Below are 21,451 nucleotides of genomic sequence, written 5' to 3'. Positions count from 1 at the left end.
ATTTGGAGCCACAATAGGAGGAAAACACCAGCGAAGAGAGAGAGGACAAAAACAACTGGTGACGCACCTATACTGAGAGGGAAAGTGTGCCAAAGACCTAGTATGACAAGCCACAGCCCTGCGAATCAGTGGTTTTCTGTCAACCAAAAGAATGAGGGAAAGGCCGTAGTCTCTAAAAGAGAAATACCCTGCACTTTAAGAAACCTGACTGTGGTTAAGAAATAATTTTAAAAATGAAAACAACAAATTGGCTAAACTAGCATGCATGCTTTCCAGGGAGACTAACTTTTTCCAGACTCTTCCTGCCTAGTGTGGCTAGTAGTGAGTCCATTGGGTAAGGAAGCAAGGGCCAGAGTGGTGACTACACCTCCTATGTGGGAGTTTGGTTGCGATATTTTGTTTTAATGGGGTCATTGAATCAACATGCCATCATTGGAAAAGAGCACTCAGTTTTAGCCCCCTGCACAATCTACATTTGGTGTCCTTCCATGAGTTCCATTGGTTGAAGAAAACTAAAATAAGGGGGAGAAAAACCAGGGAATGTGGTTACGTTTTTTTAACTATGTTTTTGCGAAAATGTCTTGATGCAGTCAGTATTTTTCCTCACATTCCCTCAACAGATTAGGTTTACCAAGCATCATCCTTTATACCTTACTTTTCCTCATAGTCTTTTTATTTGCCCCAGAGAGAGATGGCATAGTTGTTTTCTTGTTTGTTTTTATTGAGGTATAACTGACGTACAACATTGTATTAGTTTCAGGTGTACAACATAATGATTCGATATTTTTTTCTGTTGTGAAATGATCACCGCAATAAGTCTAGTTAACATTCATCACAATCCATACTTACAGAATTTTTTTTCTTGTGATGAGAACTTTTAACATTTACTTCCTTAGCAACTTTCAAGTATGCAATACAGTATTATTAACTGTAGTTGCCGTGCTGTACATTACATCCCCATGACTTATTTATTTTATAACTGGACATTTGTACCTTTTGACCCCCTTCACCCATTTTACCCACCCCCAAGCCCCACCTCTAGCAACCACCAATCTATTCTCTGTATCTATGAGCTTGATTTTTTTTGTTTTTGACTTTTTGTAGTTTCTACATATAAGTGATATCATGTGGTATTTGGCTTTCCCTGTCTGACTTATTTCACTCAGCATAATGCCCTCAAGGTCTATCCATGTTGTCATAAATGGCAAGATTTCGTTCTTTTTTATGGCTGAATAATATTCCTGTGTGTGTGTGTGTAGCACATTTTCTTTATCCATTCATCTGTTGATAGATACTTACTTTGTTTCCATTTCTTGGCTGTTGTAAATAACGCTGCAATGAGCATAAGTGTATGTATATCTGTATATCTTTTCGAGTTCATGTTTTCATTTTCTTTGGATAATAGCAAGAAGTGGAATTGCTGGATGATGTGGTAGTTCTATTTTTAATTTTACGAGGAGCCATACTGTTTTCCGTAGTGGCTGTATCAATTTACATTCCCACCAACAGTGTACAGGGGTTGCCTTTTCTGCACGTCCTCTCCAGCACTTGTTATTTCTTATGTTTTTGAAAATAGCCATTCTAACAGGTGTGAGATCATATCCCATTGTGGTTTTGATATGCATTTCGCTAATGATTAGTGATGTTGAGCATCTTTTCATGTGTCTGTTGCCCATCTGCATGTTTTCTTTAGAAAAATGTCTATTTAGATCTTCTGTTCATTTTTTCATTGGATTGTTTGGGTTTTTTTGCTGTTGAGTTCTATGAGTTCTTTATATATTTTGGATATTAACCCCTTATCAGATATATGATTTGTAAATATTTTCTCTCATTTGGTAGGTTGCCTTTTCATTTTATTGATGGTTTTCTTTGTTGTACAGAAGGTTTTTGCTTTGATATCGTCCAGCTTGTTTATTTTTGCTTTTGTTGCCTTTGCTTTTGTTGTCAAATCCAAAAAGTCATCGCCAAGACCGCTGTTAAGGAGCTTACTACCTATGTTTTCTTCTAGGAGTTTTTTGGTTTCAGATCTTAAATTCAAGTCTTTAATCCATTTTGAGTTGATTTTTGTGTATGGTGTAAGATAGTGGTCCAGTTTCGTTCTCTTGCATGTGGCTGTCCAGTTTTCCCAATACCATTTATTGAGGAGACTGTTGTTTCCCCATTGTATATTCTTGGCTCCTTTTCATAAATTAATAGACCATATATGCATGGGTTTATTTCTTGGCTCTCTATTCTGTTCCATTGATCTATGTGTCTGTTTTTATGCCAGTACCCTACTATGTTGATTACTATAGCTTTGTCATAGAGTTTGAAATCAGGGACCATGATGCCTCCAGTTTGTTCTTCTTTATCAAGATTGCTTTGGCTATTCGGAGTGTTTCATGGTTCCATACAAATTTTAGAATTGTTTGTTCTATTTCTGTGAAAAATGCCATTGGAATTTTGATAGGGGTTGCATTGAATCTGTAGATTACTTTGGACATTTTAATAATATTAATTCTTACAGTGCATGAGCATAGAATATCCTTCCATTTATTTTTGTCTTCTTCAGTTTCTTTTATTAATGTCTTATAATTTTCAGTGTATAGGTCTTTCACCTCCTTGGTTAAATTTATTCCTGAGTATTTTATTCTTTTTGATGCAATTGCAAATGGGATTGTTTTCTTAATTTCTCTTTCTGATAGTTCATTATTGGTGTATAGAAACACCACAGGTTTCTGTATATTGATTTTGTATCCTGCAACTTTACTGAATTTGTTTATTAGCTCTAACAGTTTTTTAGTGGAGTCTTTAGGGTTTTCTATATATAGTGTCATGTCATCTGCAAATAGTGACAGTTTTGCTTCTTCCTTTTCAATTTCCATGACTTTTATTTATTTTTCTTGCCTAATTGCTCTGGTTAGGACTTCCAATCCTTTTTTTGTTTTTTGTTTTTGTGAGGAAGATCAGCTCTGAGCTAACAGCCATGCTAATCCTCCTTTTTTTTGCTGAGGAAGACCGGCTCTGAGCTAACATCTATTGCCAATCCTCCTCCTTTTTTTTTCCCCCCAAAGCCCCAGTAGATAGTTGTATGTCATAGTTGCACGTCCTTCTAGTTGCTGTACGTGGGATGCCGCCTCAGCATGGCCGGAGAAGCAGTGCGTCGGTGCGCACCTGGGATCTGAACCTGGGCCGCCAGTAGCGGAGCACGTGCACTTAACCGCTAAGCCACGGGGCCGGCCCCCAGGACTTCCAATCCTATGTTGAATAAAAGTGGTGATAGTGGGCATCCTTGTCATATTCCTGATCTTAGAGGAAAAGTTTTCAGCTTTTCACCATCGAGTATGTTAGCTGTGGGCTTGTCATATATGGTCTTTATTATGTTGAGGTACATTGCCTCTATACCCACTTTATTGAGAGATTTATCATAAATGGATGTTGAATTTTGTCAGATGCTTTTTCCTCATCTATGGAGATGATCATATGATTTTTATCCTTCATTTTGTTAACGTGGTGTATCACCTTGATTGATTTGTGGCTGTTGAACCATCCTTGCATCCCTGGAATAAATCCCACTTTATCAGGGTCTGTGATCCTTTTAATGTGTTGTTGATTTTGGTTTGCTCATATTTTGTTGAGGATTTTTGCATCTACGTTCATCAGGGATATTGGCCTGTAATTTTCTTTTCTTGTGGTATCCTTTTCTCATTTTGGTATCAAGGTAATGCTGACCTCATAAAATGAGTTTGGAAGTGTTCCCTCTTCTTCTGTTTTTTGAAAGCGTTTGAGAAGGATTAATATTAATTCTTCTTTGAATGTTTGGTAGAATTCAGTAGTGAAGCCATCTGGTCCTGGATTTTTGTTTGTAGGTAGTTTTTAAATTACTGATTCAACTCCTTACTAGTAATCAGTCTGTTCAGGTTTTCTATTTCTTCATGATTCAGTTTTGGAAGGTTGTATGTTTCCAGAAATTTATACATTCTTCCACGTTGTTCAATTTGTTGGCATGTAATTGTTCGTAGTAGTCTCTTATGATCTTTTGTATTTCTGTTATATCAATTGTAATGTCTCCTTTTTCATTTCTGATTTTATTTATTTGAGCCCTCTCTCTTTTTTTCTTGGTGAGCTTAGGTACAAATGTCAATTTTGTTTATGTTTTCAAAGAGCCAGATATTGGTTTCATTGATCTTTTTTTTTTTTTATAATTTTATTTATTTATTTATTTTTTCCCCCAAAGCCCCAGTAGATAGTTGTATGTCATAGCTGCACATCCTTCTAGTTGCTGTATCTGGGATGCGGCCTCACCATGGCCAGAGAAGCGGTGCGTCAGTGCGCGCCCGGGATCCGAACCCAGGCCACCAGCAGCGGAGCGCGTGCACTTAACAGCTAAGCCACGGGGCCGGCCCCTCATTGATCTTTTCTGTTGTCTTTTTAGTCTGTATTTCATTTATTTCTGCACTCATCTTTGTCATTTCTTTACTTCTACTAACTTTGGGTTTTGTTTGTTTTTCTTTTTCTAGTTCTTTGAGGTGTAAAATTAGGATTTTTATTTGACATTTTTCTTATTTTTTGAGGTAGGCAATTAGTGCTATGAACTTTCCTCTTAAAACTCCTTTTGCTGCATCCCATATGTTTTGATATGATGTATTTCCATTTTTGTTTGTCTCAAGGTTTTTTTTTTTTTTTTTTAGCTTTTGATTTCTTTGTTGACCCATTGGTTGTTTGGTAGCATGATGTTCAGTCTCCACATATTTGTGAATTTTCCAGTTTTCTTCCTGTTATTGATTTCTAGTTTCATACCATTGTGATCAGAAAAGATGCTTGATATGATTTTAGTCTTCTTAAATTTGTTAAGACTTGTTTTGTGGCCTAACATGTGAACTATCTTGGAGAATGTTCTATGTGCACTTGAGAAGACTGTGTATTCTGTTGTCTTTCGATAACATATTCTGTATATATCTGTTAAGTCCATCTAGTCTAATGTTTTATTTAAAGCCAATGTTTCCTTATTGGTTTTCTGTCTGGATGATCTATCGATTGATGTAAGTGGGGTATTAAAGTCCTCTACTATTATTGTATTGCTGTCTATTTCTCCCTTTAGGTCTGTTAATATTTGCTTTATATATTTATATCCTCCTATGTTGGGTGCATATATAGTTACAGATGTTATATCTTATTGGATTTACACCTTTACCAATAGGTAATGCCCTTCTTTGTCTCTTACTACAGTCTTTGTTTTAAAGTCTGTTTTGCCTGATATAAGTATAGCTATGCCAGCTTTCTTTTGGCTTCCATTTGCATGGAATATCTTTTTCCATCCCTTTACTTTTAGTCTGTGTATGTCCTTATGTCTGTAATGAGTTTCTTTTAGGCAGTGTATAGATGGGTCTTGTTTTTTCATTCGTTCAGCTACTCTGTATCTTTTGATTGGAGAATTTATTCCATTTACATATAAAGTAATTATTGGTAGATTTGTACTTTTGCCATTTTGTTAATTGTTTTCTGGCTGTTTTGTAGTTCCTCTGTTCCTTTCTTCTCTTGCTCTCTTCCTTTGTGGTTTGATGACTTTCTTTAGTGGTATGCTTAGATTCCTTTCTCATATTCTTTTGTGTATCTACTACAGGTTTTTGCTTATAGTTATGATAGGGCTTACATATAACAACTTATATTTATAACAGTCTATTTTAAGTTGATAACAACTTAAGCTTGAACGCATTCTAAAGCTCGTCATTTTTACTCACGTACACCCACATTTTATGTGTTTGATGTTACATTTTACATCTTTTTATCTTGTGTTTCCCTTAACTAATTATTGTAGTTACAGAAATTTTACTACTTTTGTCTTTTAATCTTCATACTAGTTTTATAAGTGATTAATCCAGTACCTTTACAATATTTTTACCTTTACCAGTGAGGTGTATACTTTTATGTTTTCTTGTTATTAATTAGTGCCCTTTCTTTTCAGCTTAAAGAAGTCCCTTTACCATTTCTTGTATGAACTTATGATGTTCTTGTATGTTCTTGTGATGAACTCTTTTAGCTTTTGATTGTCTGGAAAAATCTTTATCTCTTCTTCACTTCTGAATGATAACTTTACTGGATAGAATATTCTTGGTTGGAAATTTTTTTCTTTCAGCACTTTGAATATATTGTGCCATTCCTTTCTGTTCTGCAAAGTGTCTGCTGAAAAATATGCTGATGGTCTTATGGGGGGGTTCCCTTGTATGTAACAAGTTGTTTTTCTCTTGTTGCTTTTAAGATTCTCTCCTTGTCTTTAACTTTTGACATTTTAATTATAATGTGTCTTGGAATGGGTCTTTTTGGTTTATCTATTTTGGAACTCTCTGGGCTTCCTTTATCTGGATGTTTGTTTCTTTCCCTAGGTTAGGGAAGTTTTCAGCCATATTTCTTCAAATAATTTTTCTGCCCCTCTCTCTCTCTTTTCTCCTTCTGGGACTCCTATAATGTGAATATTAGTGTGCTTGATGTTGTCCCATAAGTCCCTTAAACTATCTTCACTTTTTTTCATTCTTTGTTTTTTTTTTGTCTGCTCTGATTGGGTGAGTTCCTCTGCTCTGTCTTCAAGTCCACTGACCCTTTCTTCTGCTACATCTAGTCTGTTTTTGAAACCATTTAATGTATTTTTCAGTTCAGTTATGGTATTCTTCAGTTCTGTGATTTGTTTGAAACTTTCTTATATTTTCTCTCTCTTTGTTGAAGTTTTCACTGTGTTCATCCATTCTCCTCTTGAGTTTGATGAGCATCTTTATGACCATACTTTCACCTCTTTATCGGATAATTTACTTATCTCTATTTCGTTAAGGTTTTTTTTCTGAGATTTTATTTTGTTCTTTCATTTGGAACATATTCGTCTTTTTTTTTTTTTCATTTTGTTTGACTCTCTGTGTTGATTTCTATCACTAGATGAAACAGCCACTTCTCCCAGTCTCGAAGCGTTGGCCTTCTGTAGGAGATGAAACTTATTGTTCAACCCTGCCCTAGCTCTTGTTTGTCTCTCAAACCTTTGTGATTGTCCAAGCAGCCTATTTTATTATTAATAGCTCCTAATAGTTTAGGGTGTGCTAAGACAAGTCGGTTTCCCAATGGGGAGGATCTCAGTAAGCACCTAGATTAAAGCTGATTAGCAGCCAGACCCTCAGGCAACAGCTTTTAAAGAATGCAAATATATACAGTCCTGTGGGACCTGCAAGTATAAGCCCCGTTGGCCATTAGAACCAGATGACGTAGAGATATCTCCTGGCAGCAGCCGCGAAAATCAGAACACCAGAGAAGGGTATAAACTACTTTCTGTGAGATACCAGTGAGCTGGCATGAGGCAGAGGGAGAGGACAAAGATTGCTTTTACCAGCCTCTGTTCCCTGAGGGCCCCTCCATAGCTCCCTGTAAGTGTGCCAAACCAGATGCCTGTCCCTCAGGTCGAAGTTCCTGGACAAGCAAGTAGGCCTCTTTCTTAGAAAGACTATGGGGTTGTTTCAGTCCACTATCTGTGCAATGCACTGGGAGAGGTAGTCTGCCAAGAACTGTCTCTCCAATTGTTACAGTCTTGTGGCACCCAGAAACACAAGCTCCCCTGGCCTCCTGAGCCAGGCAATCAAGGGGCATTCCCTGAGTGACAGCTGCAAAAACTGGGTCACCAGATGTAAAAACAGGGGCACTGGACATGTGTAGAAGCTCCCCTCTGGGAGATACTGGCACTCTGGAGCGTGGAGGGAGAGTGTGAAGATGGCGCCTATTGGCTGGAAAGAGACAGAGAGGGAGTGCAAAGATAGTACTTCCCCAAAAAAGGAAAAAAAGAAAAAGGATGAAAAAAAAGAAGGAGAGAAAAGGGAAAGAAAAAGAAGGATGGCGCCCACTGGCTTGAGCAAGGCAGAAGGAGACCAGGAAGATGGCGCCCACCAGCCTCCATGCCCAGAAAGTATCCCAGCAAACCCCTGCCCGTTAGACCAACACTTGAAAATTAGGAAATGAATCTTTCACATAAAGTCTGGGCACTTTCAAAGGACCGCTTCTGTGCTAGGCCCTGGGGTGAGTGAGTCTGTGCACAGGCCTTTTCAGAGATGTTCCTCAGTTCACCATAGTTCCATGGGTCTTGTGGGTATAAGCCCTGTTGGTGTTCAAAGTCAGATGTTTTGGGGGCTTATCTCTCACTTGTTGGTCTTAAAAGTTGGGGTGCCCAATGTGGAGTATGAACCCTTTGCTTCTCAGGGAGAAGCTCTGGTTTTGAATTCCTTCATGATTGTGAGTTGCCACGCCAGGGGTGGGGTTTATGGTGAGATTATGTCTCAGCTTTTCCTGCCTGTTTCAAGGTGGTTTCCCTTCATTTGCCCAATGTAAAGAAGTCACTCCACCAGCTTTTAGGGTTTTTTTTTTTTTCAGATGAAATTTTTCCCACCTATAGTTGTAGTTTTAGAAGGAGGTGAATTCAGGATCTTCCTAAATCGCCATCTTGAACTCAAACCTCTATAGTTTTTTTAATTGAGGTCAGAGACAGTTTTCATCATGCTATAAACAACTTTATGTCCTAGATTTTCTTTGGGACTTCATTTGTTTTTTGAAATCCTAGTCATTAAACAGTGGGAAAATAGTGATGTGTATTCTCTTGAATTGAAAGGAATATTTTTTATGCCTTGAAAATATTGCCCTCTGTGTCTATCAAAAATAAAGTGCCATGGGCCGGCCCCGTGGCATAGTGGTTAAGTGCGCGCCCTCCGCTGCTGGCGGCCCGGTTCCGATCCAGGGTGTGCACTGATGCACCGCTTGTCGATCCATGCTGTGGCAGCATCCCACATAAAGTGGAGGAAGATGGGCAGGGATGTTAGCTTCCTCAGCAAGAAGAGGAGGATTGGCATGGATGTTAGCTCAGGGCTGATCTTCCTCACAAAAAAAAAAAAAAAGCGCCATGAAAAATAGAACCCACAGAAAGAAATTAACATTTTAGAAATTAACCATCTGTTTGAGCTCAATTAAAAAAAAGATCCTGCAAGGCCTGTCTTTGCATGGTATTCCTGAACTGTTTCTGGAAACAATAGGGTAAATTTACTATCCAATTAAAACTGATAGGAAAGTCGGCTTTGACATTCATTAAAGAAGCCCAAGATTCTACATCCACTCTGGGGCTTTTTAAGTTATCTATAATTTTCTTGCTTATAATCAAGGCTAATAAATTTTCTACCATAGCAAAGGGATTAGTGGTATGGTTCTTTTATTTACTACTTATTTTTAAATCTATCTCCTCTCATTGACCTTGAGCCCAAATGTTATTTGTTGAGAATAAACAAATAGTCTCTCCTTTGTGTAATACAGTGGTTCTCAGCTCTCTCAGCATTAGAATCGCCTGGGGAGCTTTTCTAACATACTGAGCCCTGGGTCTCTCTCACCAGACCCTCTGATTTTAATTGGTAAAAGAGGGAGCCCATCATCCGTGTTTTTAAAGCTCCCCAGGTGATTCTAATGTGCAGCATGATTGTGGACCACTAGTTTAAAGGCTAGTGTTCTGTTCTTGATTGGCTTTGCTTCCATCAGCCGGTTCCAGCTAAACCACTTACTCTGTGACCTTGGGTATGTTACTTAACCTCTCTGTCTTTCAATTTCCTCTTCTGTCAAATGGGGCATTAATAGTACTTAAATCATAAAATCGTTTTGAGACTTCAAGGAGTTAATGGATTTTAAGTATTTAAAATAGGCCCTGAAACATAATACAGGTTAGCTGTCATCAGCATTATCGACTCAGTTTTTAAAATAAAAGCAATAATAATGAGCCTTTAGATTACTTCTTTATGTATACTTCCTAACTTGTGCTCTTCTGGAATATCTGCCCATTTGTGGTTTCACTATATGATAAAATTCAATGAAACTTTTGTCTTTATTCTGATTGAGCCACTTAAATGTTGTATTGCCTTGCACAAATTAACTTAACTCGATTTCTTCATCGTATCTGTTGCATAGAGTTGGTGTGAGAATTAATTGAAAAACCTGAATGGCACATGGTAAGCACTCAATTAATGTCACTATAATTATTATTGCTTTTGTTAGCTTTACTCTTGCTATGTTTAGCTGTAGTGTTTCAGAAGATAACTAATTCACAGCACAGCAGACACATTTTTGTATTTTTGATGTCCTTTTAGCTAAACTAAGTAATCACTTGGGCACAATAAGCTCTCTGAAACTAAATCAAACACATAGTAATAGCCTGCTCTCTAGCCAGCATGATGCCTGTGTAGGAAGTGTAAGAACAAAACATAAGCCATAAAATCCTGAAATTTTAAATCTTTAACATCTATGGTCTCATCCTGAGCATCTCAGTTTGAGGTATTGTATGGTGGTGAGCAAGAGAAGCTCCTTGGAGCTCTAGGTGCTGCCCTCTCATAAGTCATGCCCTTTCCATAGGTAGTGCTGACTCTTAGGGTTTTCATTCGTGTACTCTGACTTGATAAAGGCAAAACAGAGGGTTAGCTCGACCTATAGTGTAAAATTTAAAAGGCAGATTTTTATGTTATTTTTTGTGCTTCTGTACATGTTCTTTCTGTCCCCTACATTCTGCAGAGTTCAATGCATATACCCTAGGATTACAGTCAGTGTGGGCTCATGGGTTCAAACTTGAGCTGTGATCGAAGACGTGGAAAGAAAAAGCATCTTCCTGTCGCCATATTTAGCATTTTTTATGTCTTCATTTTCACACCAAATTCTTAATCATTCAGTCAGAAAGACTATGCACAGTCATAAATTACCTTAAGATTGTTACCATGGTTTAGGTGTTTTAAGTGTGCCATTAAGATATCTGATTTTCAGAAGCATTAGAAGCAGAAGATTAGATGTAGATATACTTTCCTAGATTTAGTCTGTGCCTTGAAGAAATTACTTAAATCCATGTGCTGAGTGAAGGAGAAAAGAAAGAAACCAATTACAGTTGGAGAAATCAAATGAAATATAATTACTAGAGTACTTTATTCTAACATCATACCCTGCTAAGAGTGTCATATTCATGCCCTTTAGAGAGAAAACTCATTTGCTGTAGTTTAATATTGAAGATTTTGTTTCCATTGTTATGCATCAAGGAGTCATGCAGCTGACATATCACAAGTGTCTGCAAAAAGTTAACCTTGTTGGATAAGATGATTCTCTAAGGTCAGCTCTTTCTTGTGAATTCTCAGAGTCTGTGAATGGTACTATCATCTGCCCAGGCACTGAAGCAAGAGACAGAGAAAGCAGCCCCATGTCTGCCATTTTGCTAGGGATTTCATCTCTCATTTCTCACATCTGTCCTCCCCCTCTCGATGTCTGCAGACACCGCGCTTGTGCAGGCCCTCATTGTGATCCTACCGCTGCACGAGTCATCTGCTTCCTTCTTAGATCCATTTCCTGGGTTGCTGCAGAGTGATATTTCTAAAATGTAAATCTGGTCATGTGACTCTCCTGAATGAAGTTCACACTTGTCAGATTCCTCTTGCACCCAACACTGCAAGAGCTTAAGAACTCCAAGAGTTCCTCTTATACTCTACTGCATTGAAATGTTCGTAGATCAGCAAATAACATTCAGTCATCAGATATAACCCAAATACCCCAAGACTTCAACATACTGTGATGGCCAAATAAAGTCACATTTCCTTTAATATACAGATTTCATTGACTGAACTTAACCGTTTGCATAGTTTCAGGGTTTCCCCCAAAGAATGGCTCCATGTTCTACAGAAGTGTCTGGGTGGTTTCCTAGTCACTGCAAGAAGCCTTTCCCTGTCCAAGCTCACATGGTTGTAAAGCCCAGCACGTCATGTTTGCCCTCCCTTCACTGCCCTTCTCCCAGCATGCTTTGCCCCACATTCCCTTCCTCAACTACTTTTTGCACAGGTGACACTAGTCTTTGGCTTTTAATTAAATGTTTTAAGATGCTGGAGTATAACCAAAGGTCACTTTAAAGAAGAGAAAAACTTAACCGAAGGATTACCATCATTTTGTCAAATTTTACCCTATTGATGAACATTTCACTTGTTTCTTTTTTGTTTTTGTTTTTTCTCTCTAACGGCTATTGTAAACAGCTCTTATAGAAAGGGCTGCAGTGCTCTGTTTACATATTTCCTTAAACATTTTGTTTTTACTTCTCTAAGATAAATTCCTAAAAATATGATTGCTGAGTCAAAGAAGATGAATATTTTAAATTTTAATAGTTGCTATGCTGCCAGATTATTTTTCAAAAAAGTTATAGCAATTCACATCCCCACCAGCACAATTGCCAGATCTGAATAACATCCGTCTTTTATGTTATGATCAACCTGAAGAATAAAAATTGTGATCTTGTTGTTTCAAGTTGCATCTTTCTTACGACGACTGCAATAACACATCTTTTCATATGCTTATATAGTAATCATTTGTCTGTCATCTTCTGTAAGGCTTGCCTGTCACATATCTTTTCCTCATTTTTCTACTGAGTTTTCTTCTTCATATCAAGATGTCTATCTTTTCTACTATGGTATGTGAGTTTCCTGTCTTGCTTAAGAAGGCCGCTCTCACACTAAGGTTTTGTTTTGTTTTGTTTTTAATGTTCAAGTTAGTCTTTAATTTATATGGAATTTTTTTAAGGTGTCAGGATGGAGTCCGTATAGAGATGTTGCACTGCCATTAAGAACACACTCTGTTTATAAGATATCGTCTGGAAATACATATGTGATTAGTGAAAATGCAAGTTGTAGATTGATCCCTATAGCTCAACACTGCCAGCTTATACACACAAAGAGGAAGGGGCATGAAAGGATATGTGTGAGAGGATAAATACCAACATGCACATATTGGTTTGGACGGGAAGGAAGAAATGGAAATTATGAACCTTCTTTGGAAAACTACATTTGTGTTCCTTCAAGAGCCATGCTTCTTTCATGGGGCATCCCCAACTGGCCTACTGTCTTTATGGCAGCCACTATGTTTTAGAGATAATCCTGCCTTCTCCCAAAGGGTGTACTTTTGCTGTATTCTCTCCTACACACGAGGCCAGACCCAGCTGCTCCCAGCCTCAAGTGGAGTTTGAGGGGCTCCTTCCATTCTGTTGTTCTGCCATCCCTTAGAGCATTAGCCTCTTCTGCATGGTCACAGCTGATTGCAGGCCTGGCTCTGTCCTAATGTGTTGGAGAGCAAAAGAAAGGAAGCTCAGGGTAAGGGTTTCCTTTTATGCCAAATACACACATCCATTCTGCTCACATTTCATTCGTGAGAACTTTATTACATGACCAAACCTAGTCCCAAGAGAAAGTGAGAAATATTGCATCTAGCTGGCAGCCATGCACCCAGGAAGAAGGGAAAATCAGATTGTACTGGGGGAGCAATCAGCAGTCTCCACCATATTATTTACATTGTTTTCATTGTTTACTCTTATCTTTCTAAATTCAAGTTTCTATTTATAATAAGTTGTTTTACATAGTTCAATGAAATAAAAATAGAATCCATGTTCTTGCTGTCCCCATGAATAAAATGAACCTTTTATCATGGGTCCTTTATCAGTCATCCTCTATCAAATAGTATCAAGTTGTATTTACTACAACTGTAAAGAGAGAAGCAAAACTTGAGTTTCCTTTGCCTTGAGAAACAGACAAGTGGCAAAGTTAAATAAAAGCATAACACATTCTTCCCTCTATGGTTATGCAAATGGGTATTTGCAAACTGGTTTGAAATGTAATAGTGGTAGCGGGGCAACATGTTTAAGATATAGTGTGTTCAGTATTGAAGTATTGCTATGCTTCAGAGATCCCCACATTATCTCTTGGGACAAATGCAAGTGACTCTGGCCTTTTTAGGATGTCACTGTATGTGTGTGTGTGTGTGTACACACATTCCTCCATTAGAGTCTATTTTACCTTAGAAGCATGTGGAACAGCTCAACAAGATAACCAATAATGAAACATTAGAGAAGACAATTCTTGCAAACATAAGATGCACAGCTAAATTTCTTGTTATCAAGTCTGTAAGTGGTATTGTTACCGCACAAACGGCACAATCTGCTCCCTGTGAGACAAAAGCCAATCATCAAGAGGCAAGATAGTGGCAGAGAAAGGGCATTTTATTACAGCTTGCTAGCAAGAGGGAAGATGACTGACTAATGTCTCAAAGAACCATCTTAAGGGGGCACAAAATCTTACAGCAGTTGTATAGGCCGGTGGGTTATGGGAGAGGGGGTTAGGAATGTTGACCTTCTGGTGTTACAGACTGGGAGTGCCCACACTAGATCTTTCAGTTTTCATTGATGATGACTATCAGCATAGTCTCTCTCTTCAGGGGTCATCACATTCCTGAGGAACTCAAAACAAAGTTATCATCTTATCACAGCTGGGAGGTACATGCACAAGCAGGGGCTGTAAAATCTACAGAGCAGCTAGATCTCCTGGAGGGTGCATATGCAGCTGGGTTAGTTAGTCAGAGGTCATTCAAAGTTATAATAGGGTTTCTTTTCTACAGTGTGGCTTCCCTTACATCAACCTTGTCTTGAGCCAGTGTCAGTATTTTAAATATTACATTTTTATATTTCCGGCCCTAGCTGAACTTGACCAAAGAAGAAGAAAAGGAAAAGAAAAAGTAAAACACAACCCTCCAGACATCTCCAGACTTTTCCATTTCCTTTGTGTCTGAGAGTTGAAACTGCCAGGTTGAGTGAATGAAATAGCACCCCCAATGAGTTCCCAAATGTATCATATAAAACAGGGAAGAAAAGACACTAAAATATTTTTTATAACTCTTGCTTCAAATTTTTTTCTGTGTATTAACTAAGCTGTCAGCTTATTGTTGGGTTTGTTTCTGTGAGGGTCTAGAAGGTACCAAGGGATTGCAATAGATGAGTTTAGGCTAAGCTTGTACTTGCTAAATCTCTGCAGAGGAAACTATCCTCCCTGCTCCTCTTGCCTGAACAAAGGAAGAGGTAAATTAAGGTCTAGGAAATGAAGAGAACACTAATAAGCTCGCCAGAACTAGGGCAGTAGTAAGTAGGGGAAGGAGGAAGAGACGTATTTGAGAAATATTTAGGAGATGAAATGGGCTGTATTGGTGATTCCTTAATAGGGGCAAGGAAGTAAGGAAGAGAGAGGAGTTTGCAGCTAGGATGGCCAAGTGGATTCTGGCACTTGTTATTTAAATAGGGAATCCTGAAGGATGAGCGTATCTGATGGTCAAGATAATGCATTGAAGTTGACTACTGGATATCCTAGATGCCTATCAGGCAACTGAATATGAGCCTGAAGATTAGGGGAGAGGTCAGGGCTGGAGATACAGGTTTGAAGTCATTGAAAAAACCCAGAGAGAACACATACGATAGCTGTTCTAATCCTAGACTCTGAAAAGATATCAGGAGGTTTTGTGATTCCCAAACCTGACATATTCATGCCAGTTAGAAAAGAAGTTTACAAAGGTGACTAAGAAGAAATTCTTCAAGAGGTGGGATGATTGTGTGTGTGTATTTGGTGTCTGTGTCTGTGCGTACATGTGTGTTTAAGCTGGAGCCTACAGTATTGGCTGATGGATTTGATGTGGGGTGTGAGAAAGAAGAGTCAAGAAGACTCCATGGTTTTTGGCCTGAGCAAATTTCAGAAGGATGGAGTTGCCATATCCTGAGATGGGGAAGACTCCTCAAGGAGCAGGTTTATTGAGTGTGTGAGTGAAAGAACGAAAGAATGAATGACATTTAATAAAAATGCAGCTTTATAGCTTTATCACAGTGACTTAACTAATGATAATGTGTTTCTAAGCCTTAGTAGACCACTGTGATGAACAAACTAATTTACATTTAGTAGCTTCCCATTTGCATGTAAGCCATGTATTATAAAGTAGTTGGCCTTGCAAGTAGGTTAAATATGCCTCCAGGAAACACTCTTCACAATATTAATTTGCTTTAACAAGCTCTTTCTTCTTAGATATTACAAATGGAAATTTAAACTCAGATGAAGAAGATTGCCGCTAGATCTGAAGTCAGAACTGATGATTTCTTACTGTTATAAAAATTTCACATCATGAGCATGTATGTGACTGAGAGAAAAATCTTGCAGATGTCACAGATGTGCCCCTTTGAACCAACGCAAGCACAAGTTGCCTTTATTCAATTTGCTTTGCAGGTACTCCCCAGATTGTTCAAGTATGCCTTGTACATGTCTGGCAGAGTGTACAGTTGTAGTTTTTAGAGCCACGCTTTGGAATAAAATGTTCTCTGCCACATTCAGAAAGTTTACCATAGACATACACCAAAGGATGTGTGGTGTTAGCGTGAGAGTTATGTAGCTACCAGTGAAAGGCAGCATGTAGGGGCTCCTGCATTCACTAAAGTCCTTAAGATGGCCTTCAGGCCCTGCGTGATCTGGTCTTGGGCAGTCTTTGCCATCACATCTCACATTTCTCTTTCCTTCACTCTCTGAGAGCTTGTCAACCTGGTTTTCTATCAGAGTCTTGAATATGCCATGCTTAAATCCCAACTCAGGACTTTGAACTTGTACCTCTGCTGCCCTCATCTATTAATTTTTGCTCATTCATCTGATCTCAGCTTGGCAATCCTTTTTCTAAGGAAAACTTCTCTGAACTGCATCTGCTCCCTACACTTTGCTTCATGTTTATAGTTCCTATCATAGTTGATCTTTATTTACTTCTGTGATTATTTGATTGTTCATTCCCCTCACAGCACAGTATAGTCTCCATGGGGACAGAGTCTCTGTTTATGTAGTTCGACATCGCATCCATTACACCAGCACAGTGTCTGTCCATGCTGGGTGCTTGATCGATAGTCATTGAGTGAATACATGAAGCTAGGTGATCCTCCTGATGTTACGCACCTAACTAGTGACAGAGCCAAGGTTTCAATCAAGCTACTGATCATCTAAAGAGAAATCAGGGAGAGATGAGTTTTAGTTTGCTTCTACGTCCTGGAAGGGATATAATGAAGTTATTTACAAATAATTCTTATGGGAAATTTGTTCTTCTCAAACACACACACACACACACACACACACACACACAAGTGGTAGCTAAGCCTACAAGATATAAATCAATTGTAGTACAACTATTCCTAATCCCTCCACTGTTTCTCTAGGCTTTATCTTTCCCCTGGGCTCACAACTGCTTTCTACCCACCTACACATGGTGGTACTATGGGGCACTTCAAGGACAGCCGGTATTTGTTCACTTAACAAATATTTATTGAATATCTGTTCAGCGTCAACACTGTTCTATGCATTAGGAACGAGCAGTAAGCGAGGTAAATAAAGTCCCTTCTTTTTAGAAAAAGCATGTTTATTCTGGCAGTGGAAGGTGCATAAAAATATGAAATACTATTGAATGATGCATGTTATGAGGAAAATAAGCATAAGCCATAAGAAAATAAGACATGCTTGGGGGGCACATACTTTAGATTGGATAATCACTTTTTAGCTTCTCTAAGAAGTAAGATATAATCTGAGACTGAAATAGCAAGGAGCCAGCCATGCAAAAATGTGGAGAAGAACACCTTGTGTAAAGGCCTGAAGACAAGATGGAAAGAAGCTTGAAACAGAAGGAAGCCAATGTGGAGGGAGCATATGAGTGCCAGAGGGAGGGGCCTGAGCTGAGGTTGGAGGGATAAGAAGGGGTAGACAGGAATGACTTTGATTTTATTTTAAAGGAAACCTCTTGGGTGATTTAAGTGTGAGAGTAAAATAATTTTATTTAAATTTTTTAAAGATGTCTGGGGCTACTGTGTGGAGAATGAATTATTGGGACAAGCTGGAAGCAGAGAGAGCCTTAGTCAGCCATGGCAGTAGTCCATGCTATAGAGGGTGATGGTTTGGTCCTAGGTAGAGTTGGAAAAAAATGGACTCTATCCTTCCATCCTGGAACATCTCTTCCTCATGGATTCTTCATAATAGTTATTACATTTACCCTCCACTCAAGTGGCCAAGCTAATAATTTCAGAGTTATCTTCACCTTTCTTTTCTTTTTTCTCACCATCAACTAACAGATCACCAAATCCTATCAGATAATGACCAAAAATGGCTTGCTATATTTCTTCTTCATTTTTCTTTTTACTGCCTTAGCTTAGGGTTCCATAATTCCTTGCATGAAATTTTTAAGAGGTTTCTAACTGCTATCTCTGCCTCAAATCTCAGGTCCCTCAAATCTACTCTCCAATCCTGTCACAAGAGCTGCATCTTTCTAAAACACATTCCTTTCAGATTACTATTATAAATACTTTGACTTCTCATGCTGATAACAATCCTTTCTCACACTTTTTTGCTGAAAACAAAACCATTTTTCTAAAAAAAGTTTTATCAGAGACCAAATATGTAAAAGATGAGCTCTTCTTAGCAAGGATGCCCATCCCCCCCTCAATACATACAACCAGAGTGCTCCAAGTCACTTCTTATTACCCCCCAACCTCCCAGCACCACTCGCCATCTATGATCTCAACATACTCTGAAATTCCATGCACTTTGCCCTTCTAGTCTTTTGAAATTCCTCTGCCCAAATATCCTGCTCTGATCTTCCTGGCCCCATGAACTCATCCTGGAAAATCTAGATCAAATATCACCTCTATGTACTGCAGTATTGTTTCTAATTGTAAAGAAAGTAGAAACAACCTAAATATCCACTGAGAAGACTTGCTGGATAGATTAGAGTATGTCATACCTTTTAATGAATTTAGAGTAAATTAGAGTATGTCATATCTTTTAATGAACCTTCTTAATGAATATGTAATACTAAGAGATCCATTTCTATTGCTGAGATATAGTGATTTTTCTTTATAATCATCAGATTTTCTGAATGCCAATATCCTCCTATAAAGGTTCAATACTTTTCTCATAGTTTCTACTTTGCAAAAGAATAAAATAGGACGTATTCTTTCCCAGCTATTTCCCAGTGAGCTCCTAATTTCTTGATTAAAAGCTTAATTTCATTCTTTTTTCTTACACAGTAGGTGTTATTCTTTGGCATTTATGGTAGAGATTTATAATAGTAATGAAATTTTCCAAACTAAATAGAAACAACCCCATAGGCAAACAAATGAGTATATTTAATTTTTTTCTCTAATAAAATTCACACTGTGCACAATATCCACTCAGTCTCCTCACTTTGGATTTTAAATGTACACTTGTAATTTAGAGCCAAAGTTTAAGCATATGCTGTTTGAATTTTCTTGTGCTACTATTAATATAGTTTGCGTTTTCCCAGAGTCAAAATTCCTCCAGCATTTGGAAGGAAAAAGAAATGTATTTGTATATATGCTCTATGCCCAGACATTTATGTCTCCTCAGATGCCTCTTGAGAGTAAGCCAGATTAAGAGATTCTCCAAGGCCTATTATTGTTCTTCTTCAACTGGAAAAAAGGATTGATTTTATTCCAGCTTTGGGCTACCTTATTCTTATAAATAATGTATTTTCACCCTTGATCTAGTTTTTTTTTTTTTTCCATTAAGCAAGTACCACCTGGAATTTTGCACATTACCACTGAAGTTTTACAGCTTTTCTTTAGGTAACATGCTGTAAAATAGTATCTTACATTTCTGTAGAGTTTTAAAATTTTGCAAATTATTTGGACACCTACTCTATTACTTAGTCCTCATAATACCTAATAAAGAAAACAACAGCTATTTTTGCAAATTTTTTTTCATTTAGGAAACTGACTTTACAATGTTGAGTAATTTTTCCAAAGGCATACAGGTAGTAAATGTTAACGTGAGGATTAAAGGCCTGGTCTTCTTAATTCAGAACTGCTAATCCAGACTTCCTCCCACGTACCATTTTGGAGAGGGTTTTGGTATATCTGTCTGAAAACATTTCCTCCTCATTTGGGAGTAAGGTCTGAGGTCTTTCTGTTATTTTCTGAGGTCTTTATAATCTGAGGTCTTATTGTTATTTTCAGTAAGAATGATCTGTCTGAACAAAATGTAATTATATAGATAAAACAGCTTGGAGAAAAAATACTACTGAAATGCTTCCTAAACCAAATAATGTGTGTGGGGCTAATCTACATTTTACTTTTTTTTCCCCCCACTAACAAATACTAGCAAGAATGGGCTGCAATTAAGATAATCTTTACACTTATAATACCTAATAAACACTGAAGTAACGATTACTAAACCTTTGGAACTTTCTCCCAGAAAATAAGCGTGCCACTACCAGCGCATACTAGATGCTTCTGATTGATTAACATATTATTTTATTATTGGATTGCTTTAGTGGCAGTGCAGTTCATGTTTTATAATCATAGTTTTCTTTGTACTTCCTTAGCTAGTTGAAAACAATATTGATCACATTTTTAATCAGTCTTCATTCAACAGGACTTGATAAATGAAAAGTAAACTTATAAATCAAGTAAATTACAATAACAGGCATTTAGCATGATTGCTTATGACATTATTTTGCATTCAAAGATAAGACTTCAGTAGAATATTTGGTGTGATTAAGTAGTCTTGGACAGCAGTGTTTTTATTTTTTTTTATATGTTTTTTTTTTTAAATTTTGATTTATTTACTTTTTCTCCCAAAGCCCCAGTAGATAGTTGTATGTCATAGCTGCACATCCATCTAGTTGCTGTATGTGGGACGCGGCCTCAGCATGGCCGGAGAACCGGTGCGTTGGTGCACACCCGGGATCCGAACCTGGGCCGCCAGCAGCTGAGCGTGCACACTTAACTGCTAAGCCACGGGGCCGGCCCAGCAGTGTTTTTAAATAGCTAAGTATTATACTGTTTGTGAGCAATGGGCCATTATAAAGATATAAATAAAATATAAATTTTGTGTTTCTTCAAGTAGATATTTATTTTCATTCTTAGAGTACATGAAGCAAGAAATAAACGATAAAGTAAGAATAATTTTATAGGCCCCAAATAAGTTTTTGTGTGCTTCAGAAAAATCATAGAAAGTTCATGTTAGATCAAATAGATTTTCTGTATCTCTCAATACCTCTGTCTCTCATTCTCTTCATCTTTCAGTTAGCCTTATGCCCTTAAGTTATAGTAATAGGATATTGTCAATCAATTGTATCCAAATGCTTGTGACAAATATTGTGAATTACTACCAGTATTTACCAAAATAAACAAATCGCTGTATTACCACCCTAATAAAATGGAATAGTAGAGTGGAAAGAGAGAGGAAATAGAGTGGAGAGAATTTGATTTGGGACCAGCAGCACTGATTACTGGTTGTGTTACCTTGAACAACTTACTCAGGGTCCAGATCTCTCTGGTCAGTTGCAGGGATCAAATGAGACCATGTAAGCATATATACTTGAAAAATTTTTAAAAGTAGCAAATGAATGTAGGGTACCTGTAGTATAATTAATGCAAGAAAGACTTTGTGACCCATTAAGATACTAAGACTAAAGAATAAAGAAGATCTAGGGGCTTTGCCTACAATGTATGTTGAACAAATGATTGCCCTGAGAATGGAAATGATTTTCATGGTTAAGGTTAACAACCAGCTAAGGCTGCTTCACTCAGGAAATTACATGTAGAAAGCAGGTA

At 37.8% G+C, this 21,451-nt stretch overlaps 1 protein-coding gene across 1 annotated transcript in view; it reads left to right on the top strand.

The window, feature by feature from the left end:
* Window positions 1-21,451, top strand: part of TMTC2 (transmembrane O-mannosyltransferase targeting cadherins 2) — a 387,351-nt gene that overhangs the window by 345,167 nt on the left and 20,733 nt on the right. The gene's annotated exons all lie outside the window — the stretch shown is intronic.

Source organism: Ceratotherium simum, chromosome 25, assembly GCF_057802395.1.
Source record: "Ceratotherium simum simum isolate JZ-2026a chromosome 25, ASM5780239v1, whole genome shotgun sequence".
NCBI classification, from domain to species: domain Eukaryota; kingdom Metazoa; phylum Chordata; class Mammalia; order Perissodactyla; family Rhinocerotidae; genus Ceratotherium; species Ceratotherium simum.
Note: the sequence above shows the minus strand (reverse complement) of the source record. Positions and strands in the feature narration are given on the sequence as shown.